Source organism: Macaca fascicularis, chromosome 14 (assembly GCF_037993035.2).
Source record: "Macaca fascicularis isolate 582-1 chromosome 14, T2T-MFA8v1.1".
NCBI lineage: Eukaryota > Metazoa > Chordata > Mammalia > Primates > Cercopithecidae > Macaca > Macaca fascicularis.
The window spans coordinates 49,145,857-49,164,829 of record NC_088388.1 but is presented as its reverse complement, the minus strand read 5'-3'; the positions used below and the strand labels follow the sequence as shown (position 1 = coordinate 49,164,829).

At 44.4% G+C, this 18,973-nt stretch overlaps 1 protein-coding gene across 34 annotated transcripts in view; it reads right to left on the bottom strand.

Moving 5' to 3' along the window:
- The window catches only part of SOX6 (SRY-box transcription factor 6), a 658,308-nt gene extending 647,844 nt beyond the window's left edge, over window positions 1-10,464 (bottom strand). For 12 of the 34 annotated variants that reach the window (XM_015435021.4, XM_074014213.1, XM_015435023.4 and 9 more), the window contains exon 1: window positions 4,840-5,223. The gene's annotated coding sequence lies outside the window, so the exon portion shown is untranslated. The other 22 variants (XM_005578530.5, XM_074014205.1, XM_045370378.3 and 19 more) reach the window with 4 other exon arrangements.
- Window positions 10,465-18,973: the final 8,509 nt, after the last annotated feature.

Sequence of the window (18,973 nt, the reverse complement as noted above, 5' to 3'; positions counted from 1 at the left end):
AGTTTTCAAAAATGTAGAAGGAAAACAATCTACTTGTCATTTGGCCTACTGCCCATGTGCTCACATATGTGTACTCAAAAAGGAACTTTCAAAACTGCACAGAAGATACCTAAATCAGTCATAACTTTTCTCCTATTATGAGAAAATGAAATATTTTATCAGTTCAATGAAAAGCAAATGCAACTTAATAAACTGTGTCCCCATTTCCCAACAAGAAAGGTACACTTTTGCTGCCATAGAAAAGCTAACCCTGGGCCAGGTGCGACTGCTCATGCCTGTAATCCCAGCACTTTGGGAGGCTGAGGCAGGCGGATCACCTGAGGTCAGAAGTTCAAGACCAGCCTGGCCAACATGGTGAAACCCCATCTCTACAAAAACACAAAAATTAGCCAGGCGTGGTGGCGTGTGCCTGTAATCCCAGTTACTCGGGAGGCTGAGGCAAAGAATCGCTTGAACCCAGGAGGCAGAGGTTACAGTGAGCCGAGATCATGCCATTGCACTCCAGCCTGGGCGACAGAGCCAGACTCCATCTCAAATAAAAAAAGAAAAAAAAAGAAAAGAAAAGCTAATCCTATCCCACTAAACTTGTGAAAGATTTAGGATGTTTACTTGTTTGCTTGTTTTGAAATAAAAAAGAATCTTCTAGTAGGTAACAGGAATATCTGAGTGGCCTAGAAGCAAGGGGAGGAGGAAGACTGATGCAAGTGCCTAATCCTAAGTGTTGAATTCCAGGGTAACTGCACAGGGTGACAGAGGGAAAGTCATGTTCACGGCTGCAGAAATCTGGTCTCTGCCAGAGTGCAGGCTAAAGCAGACCTGACACTGGGATCTAGGAAGCTAGGCAGGAAGCTCAAGCAACAACAAGGCACTGCTCCTAAGAACCCCAGGCTGAACCAGAGTGAGACAGGGAAAGATAGCAGATCTGCCCAGGCTTTCCCACAGTGATCACTAGCAGCCCCAAATGGCTAGGCCTGGAGGGGGTAACCAGAAGCTGCAATCAGAGCACAGACACTAACTTCTGAGAGACCTGTGGGAGTGGGGGTGAGAGGGAGCACAGAGACAGGTGAACAATCCAACCTAGAAGCCTGAAGTCCCTACCAAAGCCAGGACATACAATGCCAAGCCTGGGATGGTCTTACTGGGTTGGTGCAGAGGGCCACTAGCAGCCCTCCCCCATGGGTGGGGTGTGAAGAATAGGTATGTTGCCAGATTTTCTCTGCATCTCCTTTTCCCATTCAGTCTGTACTCTGCCCTGGTGTCCAGTACCCCTCTTACCAATAGTTCCTCAACAGCCGAAAAACAAGAAGATAAAATAGGAAGAGAAGAAAAGAAAATATTTTTAAAATCCAAGACAAGGCTACACCGTCACAGTCTTCTCTGCCACGGCCTCCCGAGGCTGCCCTGGCCGGTTCAGCCCTCCCTCGGGAATCCTGGAACCCAGAACGGAGCTGAGCGGACCGGGTCGGCCAAGCCCGTGCCTGCGGGCCTCAGGGAAGAGGTGCTGAGTGCGCAGGCTAATTATACATGTGGCATTTGGGCAGCCGACTGTCCAGTGACACCTTACCTTATGAGGAAACGTCAACCCCAGCAACTGTTCAAAACAAAATGCCATTGCGGGATCAGCTTCGCCGGCCCTTGGCCGGTTCAGGATTGCTTTTCCCACAGCCTCACGAACTTAGCGCAAGAATGTGGCCTACCGAGGCCAGCCGTGGGCGGGCGGGCCGGCCAGGGTTGGGGGGACAGGCAGGGCAGGCCTTGCCAGGTGTCCGTCCTGTCCCCCCTCGCCATGGACCAGCTCGCAGACCTGACCACTTGACCTTTTTTATTCAACAAACCCACCTCCTAGAAATAGACTGGGCGGGGCTGTGTCTGTTCTCCTCGGGACCCGGGGAAAAACCTCGGCATGTGACTAGAAAGGGCAGGAGAGAAAAGACCCTGGTGGGCGGGAGTAGAGGGGCCCTCTCTCATCTCTACTCCCCCGGGTTGCTGGTTGGGCCGTCCAGCCAGGGCCATTTGGCCGCCGGAGTACGGCGCTAGCACCGGCGCCCGGGACACGGACGTCATCCGAGCGCCCATTGACAGTGCAGCGGGAGGTCCGGAGCCCAGCCCAGTTTGCCACAAGGACGGCTTCGGGCCACCTCTAGCCCTAAACTTCAAGCGCGGCCCTCACAGAGTCTCACACATAAAAGCAGCCCAAGACAGCCCATCTCGCAAACAGCCCAGCCCCGCCAGTTCAGTGGAAGACTTATTTTTAGTCCCCAAATAGGGGCGGCATTCAATATCTGACAATTCACACAAAACAACGTTTTCAAACTTGGTCAACCTAAGAGAGCGTAAATAAAACTCAAAACAGGCTGGCGACAGCCACCTTTTATCTGCTCCGAACACACCAATTCTTTTTATCTTAAAGCTTTGCGGAGCGCCCGGGAAGCAGCCGGGCACAGAGTTAATCTGTCCTCAGCAGCCCCGGGCCGCTCCTCCCGGCATCGGAGCACAACCCCAGCAGCCTTTGCACAAGCCCTTTCCCTTCTATGCCCGGCCCTTTAAGGGAGAAGGAAGAAAGCAGCTCCCGCGGGAGCGCTGGGGCTCCGGCTGGGCCCCGGGGCGGGTGGCAGCACCGCCCCCTGCCCTGGGCCGAGCCCGGGAGCAGCGGACCGCGGCCCGGGCTGCAGAGGAGCGGCGGGTGGCGGGGCCCCGGCAGGGCGCCGAGAAGGACGGAGGGCGCCGGCTGGGCTCAGGGACGCGGGGCGGGGAAGAAACGAGCCGGCGACCGTGCGCTCCGCCGGCTGACTCCGTGGCGAAGTCCGCGCCCGGCGGGGCTAATCTACCCCTCGCCCCCGCTCCCGCCAGGTCAGGCACCACTGCCCTCGCGGCCAGGGTAAAGAGAACCACAGATCAGTTAGCACTTGGATTTCGGATGGGCTTGGAATTCGGTTTGTTTATTCCTGAAAAGATCATTAAAAAGTACTGTCCAAAAACAGGGAAAGGGGAAAGGAAAGGAGACAAGCGGAGGGAGCTGGAGGCAACTCGAGCGGTGTCCCGGGAAAGTTGCGGCAGAGCTGCGGTGGGGTGAGGGTGGGAGGAGGGAGCGCAAGCGTTTTCTAGCGACCCGGGTTTTCTTTATGAACTCCTCCGAGTAAACTTCATTCCGGCGAGAGAGCGGCGGAGATCCTCGACTCCCGCCCGCCCTGTGTCAACCCCACAAACATCCTAAGTTTCCGAATCGAAATCGGGGTGGGGTGGGGGTAGCATTAAGAATCCCAGAAGCTCAGCGGGTCCTCCCGACCTCCCGCACCCAGAGCCTGGCTGACATTGAAGCGCTCCGAACACGGTGGCGTCGCAGTCACACAGCGAATCAACCCAACACTTTTCAAGAAAACAAAATATTTGCTAGGAAACTTACTTTGCATTTAGTCTCTATTCTTTGGGGGATGCGGTTTAGGTCGGCTCGCAAGGGAAGCCCGTTTTGTCCAGGTTGGATATTGTCTACTTATGGATCAGCCCTTGGATGAGGGTTTATTTTAATTTATGGCTTATGCATTCTTTTAAGGTCGATTTACATGACCTCCGGCTACAACTAAGACAGCCGAGGAGGGCACTCCAGTCGTCAGTCGGCCAAACCCACAATTAAAACAGCCCTCCCCCTAGTCTCGGTGTGACTAGGGCTCTCCCGGGGTAGACTGGCTACCTGCCTTTCTCTTTCTCTCTTCTTTCTTCGCTTCCCTCTTTTTTTTTCCTTTATATCTTTCTTTTTTTAGTATCGCAAAATAAGTTGTGCTATCAGTTTTTTAAAAGTTTCAGTATAACTTTTCTCTAAACCCAAGCCTGCAGCGGTAACAAGAGATACAGCGCTCACAAAGCCCTCGGGATGTTGCCCTCTTGTGGACATGGAGGGCATTACCGCCCAGCGGTCCCATCTGAACCTTCAAAGCCGACACGCATTTGCTTTCACAGAACAAGGGGGGATGACTACACACGCAGCCACACAAGCTTCCTCTATCACACACTTGCGCGAACTTCAATGAAATACCTACCTCAAACTTCACGGAGACTTACAAATTCATTCTCTAAGCCACCTGACTTCTTTTTCACATCATTCCCAATTATATAGATTAGAATATCTATGCGGGGAGGCGGAGGTGGAGGAGTGAGGTGGGCCGAGAGGGCAGACAGATTTCCCGACGAATACTTAGGATGGCGATAACAGCTTTCTGTTGTCAAGGGTTGCGTTGTGTCCCTGTCCCTGCCCTTTTGCCTTAGTGTCCTATGCACAGTTATCTACGGCTACAACATGTGTTTTCTCAGAGTGGATTTTTTGGAGGGGAGGTGAAGGGGAGAAAAACAGATGCCTGCCACGCAGATCTGTCACTCCGGAACAAGGCGCAACTCTCCAAGAGGGGGACGCATCCTCGGGATCAAGCGCGTCCACCAGCGAGCCGCGGGCGCCGGGGCCCCTTTCTCTCCCTCCACTCCCCCTCCGCGTCGGCCCCTCGGAGCGCCCTCCTCCCGCTCCTCCTCCTCCTTTCCCCTCCCCAGCCAAGTACGCAAACCCTCCCCGGCCCGGCAGCCGCGGCTCTCAACCACCCGCGCCCTCTCAGGGCTCCGCTCGCTCGGCTCTCGTCCCTCTGCCTGTCCTGCCCCAGCCCCTCGGTCCCAGCTCACAGAAACTAACCCTGGAGTGCCCGGAAGGGCAGGAGCGGAGGACGCCGGGGGACGGCGGCCAGACCCTGGGCTCCTGCCCCCTGCCCCCTCCGGCGCCCCAACAGGTAGCTCACAGCGGGCCGCGCGCCCTGGCTCTGCCTCCCTCGCTCTCGAGATCGCTCGCTCCGTCCCGGTTACCTGGGCGGGCTCCAGGATGGTACCGCGCGGGAGGGCTCCTTGTGCGCTGCGCCGCAGGAGTAAATGGCATTAAAGAAAAAGGGAAAGATACAAATAAAAAAAAATTAAAAGTAAGGGGAGTCGGTGCTAGGTCAATTGGCACAGTCCGGGAAGCAAGGGAACAGAACCCCCCAGCGCCGCGGCCGGCGTAGCCCGTTAACTCAGGTCTGCGGGGGTGTCCCGCCCCGGGCGGGGGCAGTGCAGAGCGGCAGAAGTTTGCCGCCGGGGTGCCAGGAGGTGCGCGCGGAGCGGGGTGACTAGGGGCTTCACCCTGGAACAAGTGAAGGCGATGGTTAGTGCTGTCAATCTTGGCAATCAGTGTGAGCGGCCATGTCGTAAGTATTCAAAGCATTTCCCGTCGTGCAACATCAGAAAGTGAGTGGCCAGGGCATTGATCTGAGCGAGGGAGAGGAGGCAGGGCTCCCCTCCCAGACAACACAGGCAAGATGAGACAAGAGGCGAGGGAGGCAGCGAGCCAGGCAGAGAAGCTGGGAGGGAGGAGGGCGGGCCGGGGGAAGAAGGAGGGGAGAGCGGGAGGCAAAGGCAAGAGAGAGCCGCAAAGAGAGAGGAGGGCAGAGAGACCAGCGAGACCAGAGATTGGAACTGGGGAAAGCGCCTGGAAAGAGGCAGTGAAGCAACTACTAGGGGAGAACTAGAAGGAGACAAAGAAGAGAGAGAGTCGGGGTCAGAGGAGAATGGGCACAAGTACTAGGTGGGGGAGAGGCAGGCTGAGGGGAAAAGGACCAAAAGAGCTCTATTGGGGTTAGGGCTGCTGGGAGGAGGAGTCAGGAGAAAGGCAAACTGTAGCATGGAAAAGGTAGGCAACTGGGAGAGAAAAAAAAAGGATCAAACTGCAGAAAGTGAGGAAGTCAAATGGTAAAGGAAAATGTAGGAATGGTAGCTTGTGCTTTGGAAAAGTTAGGTGATAGAAGGAGGCATGGGCTGAATGTTAAGAAGTACTAAGAGATAGAACTAGACCACAAAAGCAAGTCACGAGACAAACGGAGAAGAGGAAGGACAGGCAGGCCAGGGAGAAGACAAGAAGGGTGGATGTTAGGATGAACAATAAGAAGGATGAAGGAAAATGAAAAGGAGAAGTAGTCAAAAGAGAGAAAAGAAAGAGATGAAGGAAGCAGAGATGATTAAAAGACACCACTTAGTAAGATCTCAGCAAATGGGGGAAGAGAAACATTTTAAACGACAGAGGAGGAAACATTGAAAAAAAAGAAAAGAAAAGAAAAAGCAATTCACACAGGACGCGGCAGTGTTCTAGAGGCCATATGGATTATGTAGTTTATGGGTTCTAAATATTATAAATAACAGGACACATACAAACCACCAAAAAAAATTAGATTTTCACAACAACAAATAAAACAATTCCACAATTGTTATACTGTTATATGGATAAGTCTTCATTGTTTGGGATTGCGTGGGTGATATATGTATATTACCTCAACTTTGTGGAGGAAAAGATTTAGAGAAACAATTTCAAGAGGGGTGGATTAAAGGTTAAAGGTTGTTGAAGATGAAAAGTTTCAGTCACCCAGGATGACATATAAAAATGCCTAAGTCAGATGTAGAAAGTTATGTTAATAAACAACCCCCAGAGAAAAACCTAAATAAAGATTCCCTTTGAGTCATGTGTAGGGTAGATTTATAGATTTGAAAGACACAGAATGTCATAAAGAAGTAGACACCTGAAACTTTATCTCAGTGCAAAAAAAAGCTGGAGGACCAGGACAGGGAATAAGGTCTCAGGTAGTAGAGATGCAGAATATAAAAGATAGATGAGAAAACTAGCTTTGATAGCAGTACAGGGCTAACTAGAGGCAGTATGCACGAGGTGAGGTTGGCCTGCCTTAACCCAGGCCCAAAGAAATAGACTAGATTTGAGAAACTGAAGTCAGTGGAAAGTCAAAACTACATCAAGATAAAAGCTGGGAAAGAGGTTCTGAAGCACCAGCATAACCTGCAGAGATTTGTGAAGGAGAGATCCTTACTGTATAGAAACTCATATGAGATGGCCGCTTTGAGACACTTCATCGAAAAAGACTTTGTGAAAGGACATATGGACCAAAAGAGAGGAGTCATGAATGCTAACTGGAGAAATCAGAAAGTTTCAGGACAATCTAAAGTTGCCCACATGAGGAAGAGCTCCCACAGATGAACTGATCAAAGATAAAGGGGAGAAAGTCTCATCTCTATTACATATCTTTGAAGAAAATGGAGACAGGATGCAAGCACAGAAGATGGAACAGAAACTGAGCTTTCGATCATATACTGCCTTTTTAAAGTATACTCCATGTTGGTTTCATATAAACTCCAGATAAGAAAAAGGCAGAGATTAAGAGTGAAGATGAGCACCTAGGATCTGTGGGGCAGAAGAAATAGTCATATGCTCCTGGCCCACCAGGAAATACAATACTTGAAGACTGGTAGCTTGGGGACTGTGAGTTAAACTGACTTCAAGTTTTTGGGAGGAGAGTTAGCCCCCAGCAAGAAATCTTGTGTCTCCACCACCCATGGTGACTTTCAGGACTGGAAAATCTGTCTCTAGGCACCAGAGCTTGGAGGTCAATGAGAAGTATGCCCTGGTACCTTGCTGGGGAGCTCTTAAAGGCCAGGGCTCCCAGAACTGCCTGCCGGCCCCTTGACCTCTAAGGCCCAAGGGGCAAGCTCAGACTGGTGTTTCTAGCCAGGACAGGAGTCAGATCTCCTCTGTGTGTGTTAGAGTGTAGTTGGGCCTGTTCCAGAGCCTCGCAGTCCTCAGCTGTCTGCCCTGGAACTCAACCACAACGACCAAAAATCCTCTCCAAAGCCTAAAGAGGTTAACATTGAAGGACCTGTACTAAATGCCTGCAGAGAAAAGAGGGGTGTAGATTATGTCTCAAAGACCAAGTCCTCAGGGAAGAGCCACATAGAGAGGTGAAACATCAGGGACAGAAAGGCTGGAGCGCGACTGGGTTCCTCCAATCTGCTGCGACAAGTTTGGCTCTCCAAATACCGCGCGTCCGTCTCTTTAAATCACAGAGCAATTGGGGTTCTGGTGGGCAAGACTGACCCTGCCGACCAGATGCAGGCCGCTAGCGGGAGGCAAGAAGGAAAGGAAGGAAACATTATCAAGATCTCTGGCGTCCACGGAAGGCCCTAATACCCGGCCGCGATGAACTTTCCGAAAAGGAGTGGCAGGAACCCCTTTTAGATTGTATCTAATAAACTGATAGCAAAGTAGACTGGTAAGACGGAACCCGGAGCAAGTAACAATATTGATCCCTAAAGGAAGGAAACTAAAGTTTGGGGTCTCGATGCCGTACTTCAGGCTGTGCATGGAGTGACACGTGGCCCTGGGGGCGGGGGTGCGAGCTAAGGGTTTCCTCTAAAGTCTCGGGCGCTGGCTATACCAATGAAGTGGGAGAGGCGGAGAGCGCAGCAGCCCGCTAAAGTGCTGGGCTCTCCACCTACCTGGTCCGCACCGGCCTGCGGGCTCGGAGAAGTTCCGGGAGGAGCAGAGGGCACCCAGGCACCTTGGCCAGATCCAGGCACTCATAAGCTCACATACCCTGGCGGTTGGAGCCCCACGCGGCGCAAGAACCCCGGGCGCTGAGCTCGGGGGAACCTGGGAGGGAAGGAGGGGCGAGCGGGTGGGGCTGACTTACCTGCCCGCAGCAGTCGCTGCCTCTGTGCTGTCCGAATGTCCCTGCGCACCGCAACCAGCAAAGGCAATTCGGCTTTGCTAACTTTGGCCTCGCACCTCCAGAGAAGAGGCGCGAACTCGCAAAAGGAAAGGCGCACACGGTTCCTGGAAAGAAGTCCCCCTGAACTTGGGAAGGACAACGCAATTAATTCTGCTTGAGAAGTTAGTATTTGAAACACCCACGCAAAAATCATAACGGCTATTAAAACCTCGAATTCCCGCTTTGAAAGACTCCTTACACCATCCGGGCAGACAATTCAGACCTACATGATTTCATATTAAAGTCGCTAACTTCTTTCAGGAAGGACTTCAAAGCTACTGTATAAATTGGACAAGCATAAATGTCAATCGCTCCCAAACACCGAGAAGAACTTTTACTGAAACGAAGGATAAATGAGAGAGTGTAAAAGCCAAAAGGGAAGAAGTTGAAAACTTCAAGTCAGTACGGAGAAGTTTTAGCAATTGGTTTCCTTAAACGGGGATAACAAACATACCAACACTCCAGCTGCCCATCGCACTTCATTTAAGTTTGAAGTAACCAAATAACCTGAACTCCCAAATAACAGTGCCCCTGGGGCTCTGCCTCCAAGAGGTCGGAACTCGTGTTTCAGCAACAAAAGCTAAAAGCAAACTGAATAATGTCCTGCGTTCCTTAAGATGTCATTCTGCAAAAGGACAAAGTATTGTCCCTCGACTTTAAGTGGATAGAGAATAATATTAAATTTCATTTGAATCTGCGTGTCATTTCTGTTAGGAAGATCACAGCGGTAGCGACAGTAGCGGCACAGCACCGCCACAAAGGAGGTGGGGGGAAAGTGGTAAAAATGCATGAACTTTTTTCCAAAGAAAAATAAAGATAAATCAAAAATAAGTTTTACAGACATGCCTTTCCTAGCTTAGGAAAGTTAATTTTTAAATGCGCTTCTGCTGTCTAAGGTGCAAAGCCAGGCTAGGGAGTGCGTGGCTGGAATCTGCATGCTGATAAGAGAAGGCTGATGTACTTACAGTGACAGAGGGCAGGCTGCGGGAGAAAAGCTGTTTGTGTTAGCCTGCGAGTTACCCAGGGCTGCAGTGAGAGCAGAAGGGAGGAGTGGGAGTGCCAGTCTGCGTACACCTTCACCGCGTCTCATTACATCTGCCAGCCTCTCTCTCCCTCTCTCTTTCATTTCCACATTCCCTTTGTTCCTGAAAAAAAAAAAAAATCTACACGTCACATCAGAGTCCCCAGATGCAGTCTACACCAAAGAAAAAAAAATGAATAATTCAATCAAACTGTGCATAGTCTCTAAGGCAATAAATCTATTGCACTTAAAGAAACGAAGGGTAATTACCACCATGAATTAGAATAAGGCCAAAGACCAGAGATGTCGCTGAGTCTGTGGATAAACTCCTCTGTAAATAAAGTTTCATTTATTTAATCCTTTTGGCATCTCAAATGGAAAGTCAGAGAAAGATTTTTAACTTATTTTAGAAGGGTATTCCCTTCTTTTTAAACACATTGAGGCGGCGGGGGCGGGGTTGGGAGTGGGGGGATGACGATGAAGAAGGGGAGAAAAAGCCTGAGTATACTACCTTTCTCAAAAAGCTCCCAAAGGCAGCGTAGAGCGGCACAGACACGAACTAACACAATGTGTGTCCGTGGAGCCTGTACAGGGTCCATTTCTCCCCCACGTCACCCTCCTCCATTCCCCTCTAATCAGACGCGGATCACCCTCCACTCTCACCGACACTGCAGCTCTGCACAAGGGCAACTGGAATCTGGGAACCTTACCTGCAACACCAATACCTAAGAGAAATCGCGATTCCCTGACACCAACACCCCATGGCATCCCCACGCACCCTGCCAAAGTCCTGTAACCATCTACTTCTTCCATCTGCCTAAGAGAAACTGTAAACGGGATTCCCTCCCCCCCCCCCCACCCCCACGATTGAATGGAAGCTCTGTACTGTACCGACTTCTGGATTTGGCCTGGGTTGAGTTTAGGGAATATCTGGAAAGAAAAAAAGGGAGGAAAAAAGGAGGGGGTCAGCTCAAGCCTTGTCCAAGTTAGTCAGAAGGCGGTGTTAGGCAGGAAAGCGCCTACGGGAAAAACAGCTGGGATGCAGACGGGCTATGGAAATCTCAGTTCTAGGAACCGTGTCCTTTCGTCCCGGAGGTAAGATTGTGTGACTGCCGCACGTTTATTCTTTCACTGTCTGTGTCTCTCTTCCCCACCCCCAACTACCCCTGCCACTCAGATCAGCCGGCATGCACCCCGAAGAAGGGCACAAGCACGGCGGGGGCTTTATTTTTCAGGTCTCTCCACTTATAAATTATGGGTGTCACTAAAACGAGATTAGCAAATCGTGTACCGCTGGCGGCGGCAACCAGAGCCTCCGAATTGCCAGTTGCGCACTCCGAGGTATCTCGCGGTGCAGAATGGTTCCGAAACCCCAGCCAGCTGGGTCGCTCGGCCTGAGGGCTCAGGTGATGGAGGGGAGGCTCGCGGCGTCCCAAACGGGTTTGGCCAAGGGTTTCCATCCCATCACCGCTTCCCGCTGCCTCCACGCGCGCGCGCGGACGCACGAGCACACACACACGCACACACACGCGTATTCTGAAATTCTGGCCGAACTCCTCATCTAAACGGAAGTCCCTTTACAGTCAATTCAGCCCGCTCGAGAGCATCGGGGAAACTAGACTGTTTCGTGGATGAACTGCGAGGGTGCCAGCGGTCAGGCTTGGCCGAGCTTTGTTTACGTGCCTAAGTCGCCACCTTGAGGTGGAGGGGAAGACTGCGCCCAGCTAGGGGCTGTAGAGACGAACCCAGCTGACACCGGCCCAGCAGCCTTGGCGACCTCCCGGACCGCTTGAAAGAAGCAAAGGGAGGGCGCCTTGCGGGCGCGCGGGCCGCGCTAGGCGCCGTCTGCCCTCAGAGACTCGGGCTGACAGGAGTGAGAGCTAAAACTTCCAACTAGCTGAAACCAACAGCCGGGAATCGAGCGAAGGCGAACTCTCCCAGCAAACTGCAAAGCTTCGGGCCAAACTGTCTGCAGCTCCAAGACAGGGGCTGCAGCTCCGAAACTCCAAACACTAACTCCGACGGGAGGGCAGTGGCAGAGGGTGGGGGCAGCTTCGAAAAGGCATACCAACTGCTCCGGTCCTGGCCGAAGACCGAGCTCCCTTCTGCGGTGACCTCGGCTCAGAGCTGACTTCGTACTCCCTGGGACTCATCTCCCGCTTCCTCTCCACCTTCGGAACAGGAGATAGACAAAGGGACTCAGGGACGCGGCCAGACCCAAGGTCACAAACGGAGGTCTCCGAGACGAGAAATGCGTGCAAGAGAAGGACGTTCAGGCAGCCTAGCCGCCTGCTGCGAGAGCTGAACATTTCTCAGCTCTATAGTCGCCCATTTCTCAGGAAATCAGTCCTTCTGAGTGTCTAACAATGGATTAGGTAAAATAATCATGATTGTTATTAATTATATCACTGATTTTCTATTTTCCCATTCCTACCTCTATGGAAGCCTTTTTCACTCACCGTTCTTCTGTATTCACGCCTTGCACTAAAAGAATGCCAGGCTTAAGAACCTCCTAGCTAAATCCTGAAATAACTTATTGCAGTTGTTCTTTGTTACTCCTGGTCACTGCCTCCAAGGCTTGGGGACATCTGCAAGGCCACACCGAAGGTCCTCCTCGGTGAACTGTGCCCCACGGGTTCCTCAGTCATTTCCCTGCTACTTGGATGCATAGACATTATTTAAATATACTTTATAAATTGAGAAGAATTCTATTTATTTCAAGAAAAAGGGGCACTAGGGAACTATTTTGTTTCATATGAGCATAAATCAGCCCTGGCTGACTTCGGCTGTGCCCATTCAGTATTTTGGTCAGCAATAAATAAATAATGGAATAAATTAAAATTTAAAAATATAGCCACAGCAACCCGGTGCTAATGGACAAGAAATGTCTTCTCCAATAAAAGAAGCAACAGGCCCCCAAGCCAGACCCCACTCCCTGTTTCATGCCACAGCCTATCAAATTAACATTGGATGGCTCTTCCATTTATGTGGAAAGCTGAATGTTATTGAGAACAGTACTGAATTTTCCCAGGGAATCCCAATTATAGAAACACCTGTGCTAAGTAATGCTATTCTAATCCACTATGAAAACCTTAAGTATGTAATAGCCCTCAAATCATCTCATTTCTTAGTTGCAGTGGGTAGGCCAACCTTATACAAGAACATTAGACTTGTACAATGTCCCGAGAGCCTTAACTCAAAGGGCTCTTGGTTTTGCCATACATAATCCTGGCAGTTCATTTTATCTTAAATGGAAAAAATATACACATGAAGTTTAACATAACTGGCAGAAACTAAGCCAGGGTAGGAATTAAACAAATCCAGTGACTACAAAACTGGAACACAAATCACATGTGCAGTCAGGGACCAATTCCATGATTTTTAATAAAAAATTCTAAGAATGTGATAGAAACCAGAATGTTGTAAACTCCTACCAATTTCCCAAAAAACATACATATCAGCTATATTTTTAACAATACCAGACCTAACATTTTTGAAGTGCTATCTGAAAATATATGTATTTAGTAAGGTAATCATTGCTTTATTGCTTAAGGTGGCCAAAACTTAACACTTCTGAAACATCCAGATGAAAAGTGAAATTTCTATCCATCATCTGTTTCTCTTACAATGATACACAGAATTTTGGAATTTTTTTTAACTGAAAGTGATCTAAATAATTACACAAGTAAGCATGATTATCACAATAAAACACAGAAAGGAAAAATATAAGGAAGGGATATAGGGTAATAACCACAGAAATAAACTTTAGTCACTAAAATTCAAAGTACCCCTCATGATAACATCCTTCTGAGATACCGTGTTATCTTTTCACCATCAAGTAATGTTAAAGCATGCGCATTCCTTCATACATGCCTTTCTCCATTTATAGACCCACTTGCCTCTTCCCAAGTCTGAGGTTGGCCATTCACAAAGATGATTACTATATCATTCATTATACATTTTAGCCAGCCTAGAAAAATTCGGTAAATCAGTATAGGTCCTTTCCAATACCTAATAAAAGACAAACAAGGAACACAAAAATAATGCTGTAAAACTTCCCACCAATAAATATGAAACAATAATTTACTACTAGTCTTTAAATATTTGATATTTTACCTCAGCAATTTTGTTTTATTATTTGTTAGCATTGTGTTTAAAACCAAATTTGACTAAATTCTCTAATTTTAAAATGTGTTACTCAAAAACCTTCTTCGAAATCCCATACTATTTTTTAAATTTCTAAATACTGGATTTCTTTTGTGTGCGTATTTTTTTTAATATTACAATCATATTGGAGACTTTTTGCTTGTTTTCCACAATTTTATTCATGCTTAAATATTTACTGAGTGCCTAGTATGTGCAAAACAAATAATTAAAAGTATGTTAACTAAGAATTTATCTTTTTGCTTTTATGATTTAATATATATTAATGAAAGATCTATTGCATATATATTGAAAATTAATTTTTATTAAATATGCCAGCGGAAGCATTCTGTTCAATATTTGATAATTCCATATGATGATATTTCATTCTATTTGGCACATACTGTTGAAATTACCCATTATTTTTATTAACCAACAAATTGTATACATTTCTAAAAATAAGTTTTCTGACTTATCAAATGATACATCTATAAAAAAACCTTTATTTAAAAACAGGATGTATAGTTATAAGCCAATTCCAAATAACATCTTTTACTTTTAAATCAATTCTAAAAGAAAACTCAAACTGTATTTCAAGTCAAAGTGTTTAATATAATTGCTATGCAAAATTATTCTATAACTTGCTAAGTTTTATGTCTTTAGCATGTATCATAATGATACATACAAGATAGAGATGTCATCTTCTCAAATTCAAACAAACAAATGAAAGCTAAAAAATAAGTCAGTGTTCCCAAGTATCTGGATGTTTGCTATTATTTAAATAACTCATTGGGTTTTATTGAATTTTTATTTTCATCAGAATGTTTTCTATGAGTTTGAATATATTATCTTTAAAAAGGGGGGAGGGGAGGAAGAAAACAATAGTGAAAATCTGCAACAATGATTATCCTCATGTTCATTCATGTCTGTTTAAGACAATAACAAATGAAAAGCTTCACTTATTCACACTTAAAGTTCTAGAATAGTAGGCTTCTAGGGGAAAATACTAAACTCAACAGCTCAATACAAAAACCTCTTTTAATTGCACACAATATGTTATCAACCTACTTTCACAGTTGATGAAGTTTAGTACTAAATTGAATATTAAGCAAATAAGTGTTAACTATGTTCACTAGAATTAGCATATTTTAGATATTTTTAAGAGCATCAGCATCATGATATGGTTGTCATAGAAACTGCAACAATATGTCATTTCAATTAATTTTATATGCAGTGATAAGGCCTAGTTCTACATCACTTCAGCACAAGTTTGAAAAGCAAAAACTGAAAAGCAGATAAAAATAGTGAATAGTAAGTTTCCAATTTCTACCCATTTAGAAATAGAGTACGAGCCTTTTAAAAACAAAAATTCACAATGCATTCCAATGACATGAAAAAGATAGCAATTTAATAAAGATTACAAAATATTTTAAAAGAGTACATTCTGAAAAAAAAAGTTTTTAATAACAACCAACTACTTCTCTTAATATTCCATACTCTCGTTATTTAGGTATATTTATAGGTAAGAAAAATTATTGGTTATTACATTACTTAATTATTAAATTATGGATGCTCTTTCTGTTCTCAAGAGATAGGTGCATTTGCTTTTACATTATACATTCAGAACAACTAGAGCAGAATTTTAATATTTTTAAAGTAATTCTTGCAAGAGATCTTTTTCACTTAGAAGGAAATCACACTGTACTATTGCAAAAGCCTTCTTAGTATATCACTGTGAGAGATACTCTGTTGACATTAATGGCTTGATTATTGGAACAGAAAAAGCCTATGAAAATAAAGCATATATTTCCTAGAGAATAATTATGACTGAAGATTTGGAGCTCTAAATTAATTTGTTATTTAGCTACCAAGTACCTATTCTTTATATTTTCTTTTATTGCACGTTTCAATATGGAATATGCCCAAGAAAACTCTGAAAATGATTTGAAAAGACATACTAGATTTAAGTCTATATTTATCATGCATCTTTTTAACATATAGCCCATGTTGCCAATAATTTCAACTAATTACTAAAAAGCAATATCCTCAAAATATCTATTGAAATATTATCTTAAAAGTAATTTTTAGAAAGTGAATGAATACTACGTGTGTATTTTTTTAATGAAGTCTAAAGAAACAATCTACAGAAGAAAAGATAAACATATGCAACTTATTCTCCTTGATAGGATTAGGAGGCTTCTAAAGAAGCATTTAAATTCCAGTTTTCCTGACAATTAACAATGAAAAACAGATGTTTACAAAGCTGTTTCGTATGCGGTCTTAAAAGACGATAAAAGATGGTTTGTGGATAGTAAGAAGGACGAGCCAGATAACTGCTTGCTGGGTGTATATTTTAAAAGCATTTTCATTGGCTCAGCTATTGTTAATAGTGAAAGAAAACACTTTGTGCTGCACATACTGTATGACTGTGACTATAGAAAACTGCCATCATAAAGTCCTCAAAAACTCTTAAGACGTGATTTACAAAGATAATAATAACACAGAATTATTTCACTTCTCTGAATGCTACACATTTGCATACCAGGACTGTGTACAATATACTCATAATACACATTCACAATAACAAGGACTTCTTAACTCTGTAACTACAGCATAAGATCTGTGCAGTAGACAATCCATCTTACCAAGTTTTACTTATTGGTGTGAAAGTGTTAGTCTCAGTAAGCCAGGTGTTAGCTGTCTACAAAATTGAAGACCACATTAACTACTACATCACCACTGTGAGAAAATATAATGATAAAACTGAAAATCATGTGACTTTGCCAGACAATAACACTACTAGCTATCTAAGTTTATATCTAAGATAATGTCAAATGAATATTTCAACAGTTGGATGTGATAATCATGAGCCCGTATTACCAAAACAAAAAAAGCAGCAGCAGCAGCAGCTAAAAATCACTGATGTTTGTTTTTGATATTATTATTTATTGAACCAGGCACCACACTTTGTGCTTTTTTGTTTGTTTGTTTGTTTAAGTTTTAAAATATTCATTTGGGTATTTTTCTTTACTCAAAATGATGAATCTTCTTCAGGAGGCATTAATCTCCTGCCCATGCCTAGTAACTGCATATTTGGTATCCACTAGAGAAATCAAATAAATTCTAATTTTGGTTATCATCCATGATGTCTTTTATTTTTATTCAGTAGGGAATAAGTATAGTCTAATAAATGACAGAAATATGGTGTTTCTATTGCCTAGATGAGTTATTTTCTAAATTTACTTCTGATACTTTTATATTAGTCTAAAAGGAAAAGGTAATTTTTAAACAAAGAGAAAACAATTAAGCAAGTGGTACAATATGTAACTACCTGGATTAGCACAAACTGAGCAAAAATATCTAATTAGGAAAAATTTCTGAATATACTAACACATTTCCATTTTCAAAATTAAAACTTCATTTAACATGAAAAAAATGCAGCATAAAATAATTACTTGTCTTACAATTTTTATTCAATATTCACCACCCATAGGCATTTATTTATGTGGATATTATTATTGATATTGAATGTATTTCACTGTTAAGTTTCAACTGTCTCCCAAATTATAATAAAGAGTAAAACAACATATTCATGTATTTGACTTTATTCAATTAAGAGTTTTTTAAATGTAAGCTGATTATTTACACAAGTATTACAATTTGTATTAAGACCATTATTACTTAAATATAAGGAACAAAGAAACTACTTTGAACCAGCAACATTTGGTCCTTGATATTATATTGGTTAAAAGATTGTTAAAAATCACCAGTAGACTTCTATTATCCTACCTTTACAGCTCAGGTTTAATATACAAGGAGAAATTCGTAAAACTACTTTGGTTTTCAAAATCAGTTCTAGTACAAAATCTCTTATGTCTAAATTTTATGAGTGGGATTCCAATGTTTGTTGCTATTCTCTTTTTAAAATAGCTTTTGTTAGAATAACATTTTATCCATTAATGTTTAAGAAATTATTTTGCAAAGCCAATAAGAGATTTAATGTTTCACTGGTTTTTTCATTATGAGTATATGTTATCTGGGCATGATGAAAGAAAAAATTACAAAGACTTCCTGGATGGCAGGCAGTGAAACACACTATAATCATCCACACTGGAAAACTCTACACTACGTTGCCCTGGATGGCATCAAACTCCAGGGATCACTCCTGCCTTAAGCTTCCTGAGTAGCTGGGACTACAGACCCATGCCACCGTGCCTGGCTTGGAAAACTCTTTAAGCACAAGGTGCATTCAAGGTTTTCATCAAAATCAAGTAGTTATATTTAATATCAATAAAACTATATATGTCTATATGAGATAGGTGATCATATATAACTGTTTTACCTTGTAGTCTTTTGACCCAGAATTTCAGCAATTTTGTGATTTTTCCAAATATAGCAATAGGAAAATGAAGTACCAACCCACCTTTCCTGGAATAGGGCCATATCAATTGGACCTAGGAGAACAGGTACAGGGCCTGCTCTTTTTTAATTCATTAACCTTTTTTGCCATCATTTTATTTGAGCCACTACAGCTACCAACTATCACAATTTTGTGGACTTGTTCTTATTTTATTTCCTACTGTTTCACAAATTTCTTCTGTACAGTTATTAAAAATACTATTTCCCTTTTATCATTTGACAAATCTAAGCACCCAAAATGTGAACTTTCTCATTCTGCTTTCATTTTGTGTGCCTATATTTGGAAGAGCATGGAGATTCTTTTTTCTACCAAGATGACCAGTATTTGTAAACTACATAAGAGGTGTCCTGTAATTAGCAAACTTCTTTTTGGTCCGTTTGTTACAATATTTCACAAGCAAAGTAATACATACAACAGTTAACACTTACAGTTACACAAGGAGGGCTCATGTACTCCTTGTGGTGTCTGTATTTATTTTCTGATGTCCTTAAGGTAAACTAAAAATCCTAAAATAAAAGAACTAAGAACAATTTATCTGAGCTACTTCCAAATGTATAGGTGTGGATGCTAAGATATAAGAAGAGTAAGCAAAAGAACCATGGTATCTGTATTCCATGAGTGTACCGTTTACAACCATTGCAAGTCATTCCAACAATTGCATGGAATACATTGACTGGCATGGTCATTCAAATGTCACAAGAAAAATATACAACCTACAAGTAGTGGGAGTGAGTAATATCTCATTTCTCCTGAGAGTATAGGGTTGTACATAAAGAT